We start from the raw sequence: 6,000 nt of genomic DNA, 5'->3' as shown, positions 1-6,000 counted from the left end.
GAACCGAGAACTACCGGAAGAACAAGCTGGTTTTCGAAGAGGCAGGGGAACCAGAGATCAAATTGCCAACCTTCGCTGGATTATGGAGAAAGCAAGAGAGTTCCAGAAAAACATCTACTTCTTCTTCTTCGACTACACCAAAGCCTTTGATTGTGTGGATCACAATAAATGATGGCAAGGTCTTAAAGAGATGGGCGTACCGGATCACCGAACATGTCTCCTGAGGAACTTGTATGCTGGTCAAGAAGCAACTGTGAGAACTGTACATGGAACAATTCAATATCGGAAAAGGAGTACGACAAGGCTGTATATTATCACCCTATTTATTTAACTTATATGGAGAATATATCATGCGAAATGCTGGACTGAATAAAGCAAAAGCTGGAATTAGAATTGCTGGAAGAAATATCAACAACCTCAGATATGCAGATATGGGAGAAAGCGAAGAAGAATTAAGGAGTCTCTTGAGGGTGAAAGAGGAGAGTGCCAAAGTTGGCTTAAGTCTCAAAATAAAAAAAAACTAAGATCATGGCATCAGGATCCATCCCCTCCTGGCAAATAGAGGGGGAAGAAATGGAAGCAGTATTAGATTTTGTTTTCTTGGGCCTCAAAGATCACTGCAGATGGTGACTGCAGCCATGAAATTAAGACGTTTGCTTCTTTGAAGGAAAGCAATGACAAACTTGGACAGTGTAATTAAAAGCAGAGATGTCACCTTGCCAACAAAAGTTCATATGGTCTAAGCCATGGTTTTTCCTGTAGCAATGTATGGTTGTAAGAGCTGGACCATAAGGAAAGCTGAGCGTAGAAGAATCAACGCCTTTGAACTGTGGTGCTGGAGAAGACTTCTGAGAGTTCCATGGACTGCAAGAAGATCCAATCAATCAATCCTTGAAGAAATTAACCCTGATTGTTCATTGGAAAGAGCAATACTGAAGCTGAAATACTTTGGACACATAATGAGAAGGCAGGAGTCATTGGAGAAGACCCTGATGCTGGGAAAGATCGAAGGCAAAAGAAGAAGGGGACGGCAGAGAATGAGATGGCTGGACAGTATCATGGAAGCAACAAACATGAGTTTAGGTAAGCTTCGAGAGACAGTGGAAGATAGAGGGGCCTGGCGTGCTGTGGTCCATGGGGTCGCAAAGAGTCGAGCACAGCTGAATTGTGACTGAACAACAGATATACCATGGCATACATCGCCCATGGACTCCTAGGCAGAGTATACCGCCCATACATGTTTTGCGGGATGCATCTGTACGGAATAGCATCGTTGACTACTCTATACACAATATTCTTACGCATACTTTTGAAAAACAGACAGTGTTTCGGCATATTATTATGTTCGATGCAGGGAACCAATCATGGCCTAACACCGTTTGCTAAAGGGGTTGTCTCACAAATAATAGCACCTGGCTCTGAATACTTTTGTAATTGCATGTCATTAAAAATTTATTATAGCTACTGAGTTATTCATTGAAATGTATCTGTATAGCACCACCTGCTGTTTGAGCTTTTTCTAATTTCTGTGTCCTGCTCACTGAAATGGAAGCACATGCTCAGTTTAATTCTTCAATTGCCCCCAGCTGCAGCAGAAGGGACACGCCCCCTGAGAAAGAACACACCCCCTGATCTGCCAGCCTGAAATAAATCTAGCAGAACAATTGAAGCAATGAATGAGGAAATCTCTGATCCATGTGTAGTTCAGAGCTGGTTCTAGCTTTATTAGAAAGAGGTCGTCATGTACTAAATTATGTATGATGTTATGTTGACTGGATTAGGTAAAGGGCATCTGTCAGCAGGTTTGTCCCTATGACACTGGCTGACCTGTTGCATGTGCGCTTGGCAGCTGAAGGCATCTGTGTTGGTCCCATGTTCCTATGTGCCCGCATTACTGAGAAAAATGATGTTTTAATATATGCAAATTAACCTCTAGGAGCAACGGGGGCGTTGCCATTACACCTACAGGCTCTGCTCTCTCTGCAACTGCTGTGTCCTCTGCACTTTGATTGACAGGTCCAGGTGTGATGACGTTTATAATGCCTGGTCCTGTCAATTAAAGTGCAGGGGGCACGGCAGCTGCAGAGAGAGCAGAGCCCCTAAGTGTAATGGCAACACCCCCATTGCTCCTAGAGGCTCATTTGCATATAATAAAACATCATTTTTCTGCTGCAGCTCTCTCCCTGTAACTGCCCCAGCTTCTAACAGAACATATGGCTGGCGGATTTAAACTGAACACGTTCGACCAGCTCAGTGAGACGGACAAAAAAATAAGGAAAACGACAAACAGCAGGTGGCGCTATACAAATACATTTTATTGAATATCTCAGTGGCTTTGCTACATTTTTAATTACATGCAATTACAGAAGTATTTCAGATCCAGGAGCTGATTTCAAATATGTGGAATGTTTCGTGACAAAACCCTTTTGAGTTAATCGTACAGAATCCACCACGGAGGACTGTCATAAATTTGCCATAGTAAAGAGCAGCTACAAAGTGCGTTTCTTGCTTTGGAGAATGCGATCTATCGATTTAAAGGAAATCCGTGTAATCCTGTGGAGGCGCTGCAAGGAAATTGAACACTCAGTCCCCCCCTCACCCCTTATCATCGGGGCACTCTTCTTACAAAAGGGGGTAGTATTACAGCTTCATCCCCCCCCCCCTCCCCAGCTCAGATGATTGACACAAATATGTTGTATTGGGCCGACTAGATGGGCCAAATGGTTCTTATCTGCCGACACATTGTATGTTGTTTAATCTGTAAGAATCCGGAGACATGCAGACATTTTGGATAATCAAATGCCGTATCAAAGGAATTTCTCTGTATGCAGGAGGGAGCTGCTCATGATGCCCTCCTTTACAGTAAGGATCCTTTGCGGTTGCACTGAGGATAGTGAGCTGGGAAGGATAGTATCGCCATCTGGTAACACTGAGACTGTATGTCAAAAGTTGGAAGTGTCTCACTGATGTCAACATCCTGCAGCCAATCATGGGCTGGACAGAGACTTTTTGGGAAGCGTCAGCCCTCTCCCCTTCTCCCTAGCCTCTCCCTCTGGCATTGAGTGTCAGAGTAGCAGTGACAGCTCACACACTGGAGCGAGCAGGCTGGGGGGATCTGACAGAGGGCACCGCGGCTAGAGGCTGATAACCTGGTGAGTACGGCTCAGCTATACTGCTCACTATTTCTATAGCGCCAGCGTATACTGCAGCGCTGCACACAGACTGTAATCTCTCACATCAGTCCACGCGTTTCAGGTCAGTGCTCGATCACAAACTTTGGTTGTACCTTTCTCTCTGGCAATTCTTGCAGGCTATCACTGCTGCCTATAGGTACGAATGATGTATATAACGCTGCATGCAGCTGTTCCAGGGTTGTATATGACCGCGTCGTCACCGGTGGGACAATCTGAATCAACAGGGGCTGTAAAACATTATCACACGCCATATTTGTGTTCATCATCTGAGCTGGATGGGGGGGGGAGGGGGGGGGGATGAAGCTGTAATTCTAGAAATTACATACAAAAATTATAAAAAAATATATTTAAATCTATATAAATAATGATATATAAATATAAATAAATATATATATATATAATTATATATATATATTACAATTTAAATCTACCAGTATGTGTATGTACATTACTGGAAATATTATATATATTATCCATCATATGCTCCGCAGCTGTTTTACGGGAGGGCTGCTGCATGCCTTATCCACCCTTCATTATAATAATAATCGGAGGGGGTCCCTGCTCACAGAAGCCCCCCTGATGTTGCTGTCATAGACAGTACACATAAATGATGCTCATTAAGATAAGACGGTATTCACACCAGTGTTTTGGCTTCCGTTTACGCCAGAAGCCATGATGATGTGAGGAATCCGTAGTATGTCGGATCTAGCCAGTCACCGATGGACCTCATTGACCTACGATGGAGTCCATCAGGGTTCTTGTCATGTTGATGGCAAAGAAGAGTGCTGCATGCTGCGATATTCTCACCATCAAAAGTGAGGGGAGATCCCAATGTCTATGAGAGTCTTCTACGTGTATTTAGTACTCATGTGTCGTCCCACCATAGTGAGGTATGACATTTTGCTAGATCACAGGTCACCAACTATGACTCTCAGCATGCACATTTGCTTGGCTTTTCTCAGAAAAGTCAAAGAAGTGTATGGAGCATGCTGAGAGTTGTAGTTTTTTAACAACAGCTGTTGTTGATCCCCCTGTGTTAGAGTATCCAATCACTATCTGATTAGTGGGGGTCCGACTACATTGACTTCACTGCCCCTTCGGCTTTTTCCTAAAATAACGGATCTCAGGCGGAAATGGCTAAAACGGATGCAAAATTGAGCACAATGGTTGCTCAACATGAAGAATACTTTTTTTTTTTTTAGTTCTGTTCTTCTGGCGGATCAGAAGAACGGAAAAACAAGCGGTGAGTGCAACTACCCTGAATGATGCTCAGTCCCAGTAGTGGCACAACATCCGTCCGTGGAAATGTAAGGGTACGGCTACACAGAAACATGTGTCGCGCGACATTTCATGTATGGTCTTGCAATGCGACATACTGCGACGCATCCAAGTCTGACTTTTTGGGAACTGTCGCATTGCAGTCGTGTTGCATTGCGACACCATTGAAATGCGTTACATGACGTGTCGCCCTGTAGCCGTACCCTTTGAATTGTTGTTGTATAACCGTGCCCTTAAGGGCATACCATAGAGATATACCGTCACTTAGGCCTCTTTCACACTACCGTATGGCTATTTCAGTGTTTTGCGGTCCGTTTTTCACTGATCCGTTGTTCCGTTTTTTTGTTTCCGTTGTGTTTCCGTTCCGTTTTTCCGCATGGCATATACAGTATACAGTAATTACATAGAAAAAATTGTGCTGGGCATAACATTTTCAATAGATGGTTCCGCAAAAACGGAACGGATACGGAAGACATACGGATGCATTTCCGTATGTGTTCAGTTTTTTTTGCGGACCCACGGAACGTGATTTGCGGGCAATAATAGGACATGTTTTATCTTTCAACGGAACGGAAAAATGGAAACACGGAAACAGAATGCATACGGAGTACATTCCATTTTTTTTTTTTGCGGAACCATAGAAATGAATGGTTCCGTATACGGACCATATACGGAACGCCCAAAAACTGCCCGCAAAATGGAAAAAAAAAAACGATAGCGTGAAAGAGGCCTTACTATGGAGGTGTCCATTTAGCAAATGATAGAACATGTCCTATACTTGTCTGTAGTGATGAGCAAAGTATTGAAAAATTTGATTCAGCTGAATTTTACAAAAAATTGTGCTTCATGACAAATTACTTCACAAAGCGCATTTCTTTGTAAGTAGTGGGTGCAATGACAGGGAGCGGCGAATGCACCGCCCCCCGTCATTGTACCCCTCAGATGCCGCGTTCATAGATGATCACGGCATCTGACAGTAAAATTTAAAGGGAACCTGTCACCGGGATTTTGTGTATAGAGCTGAGGACATCGGCTGCTAGATGGCCGCTAGCACATCCGCAATACCCAGTCCCCATAGCTCTGTGTGCTTTTATTGTGTAAAAAACAACAACTATTTAATACATATGCAAATTAACCTGAGATGAGTCCTGTCCCTGACTAATCTCACGTACAGGACACATCTCAGGTTAAATTGCATATGTATCAAATCGGTTCTTTTTACACAGTAAAAGCACACAGAGCTATGGGGACTGGGTATTGCGGAGGTGCTAGCGGCCATCTAGCAACCCATGGCCTCAGCTCAATACACAAAATCCAGGTGACAGGTTCCCATTAAAACACAAAAGTAAAAATCACAGTATAAAAAAATAAAATAAAAATGAAATCCTACTTACCTCCATCCATTTGCTTGCGAAGAGCCGGCAGCTGCCATCATGATTGAAGATCTAGCATGAAATCTTGCGAGGCCCGTGATGATGTCATCAGGTCTCTCCCAGTGTGGTGACGTCATACATCACCGCGCACAGGA

At 43.6% G+C, this 6,000-nt stretch overlaps 1 protein-coding gene across 2 annotated transcripts in view; it reads left to right on the top strand.

Annotated features, from left to right (window-relative positions):
* The first annotated feature begins 3,050 nt into the window (after window positions 1–3,050).
* Window positions 3,051–6,000, top strand: part of PRX (periaxin) — a 47,833-nt gene continuing 44,883 nt past the window's right edge. Inside the window, exon 1 of one of the 2 annotated variants that reach the window (XM_044268831.1) lies at window positions 3,051–3,152. The gene's annotated coding sequence lies outside the window, so the exon portion shown is untranslated. The remainder of the gene's footprint in view (window positions 3,153–6,000) is intronic. The other variant, XM_044268830.1, reaches the window with a different exon arrangement.

Source organism: Bufo gargarizans, chromosome 9, assembly GCF_014858855.1.
Source record: "Bufo gargarizans isolate SCDJY-AF-19 chromosome 9, ASM1485885v1, whole genome shotgun sequence".
Lineage (NCBI taxonomy): Eukaryota > Metazoa > Chordata > Amphibia > Anura > Bufonidae > Bufo > Bufo gargarizans.
Note: the sequence above shows the minus strand (reverse complement) of the source record. Positions and strands in the feature narration are given on the sequence as shown.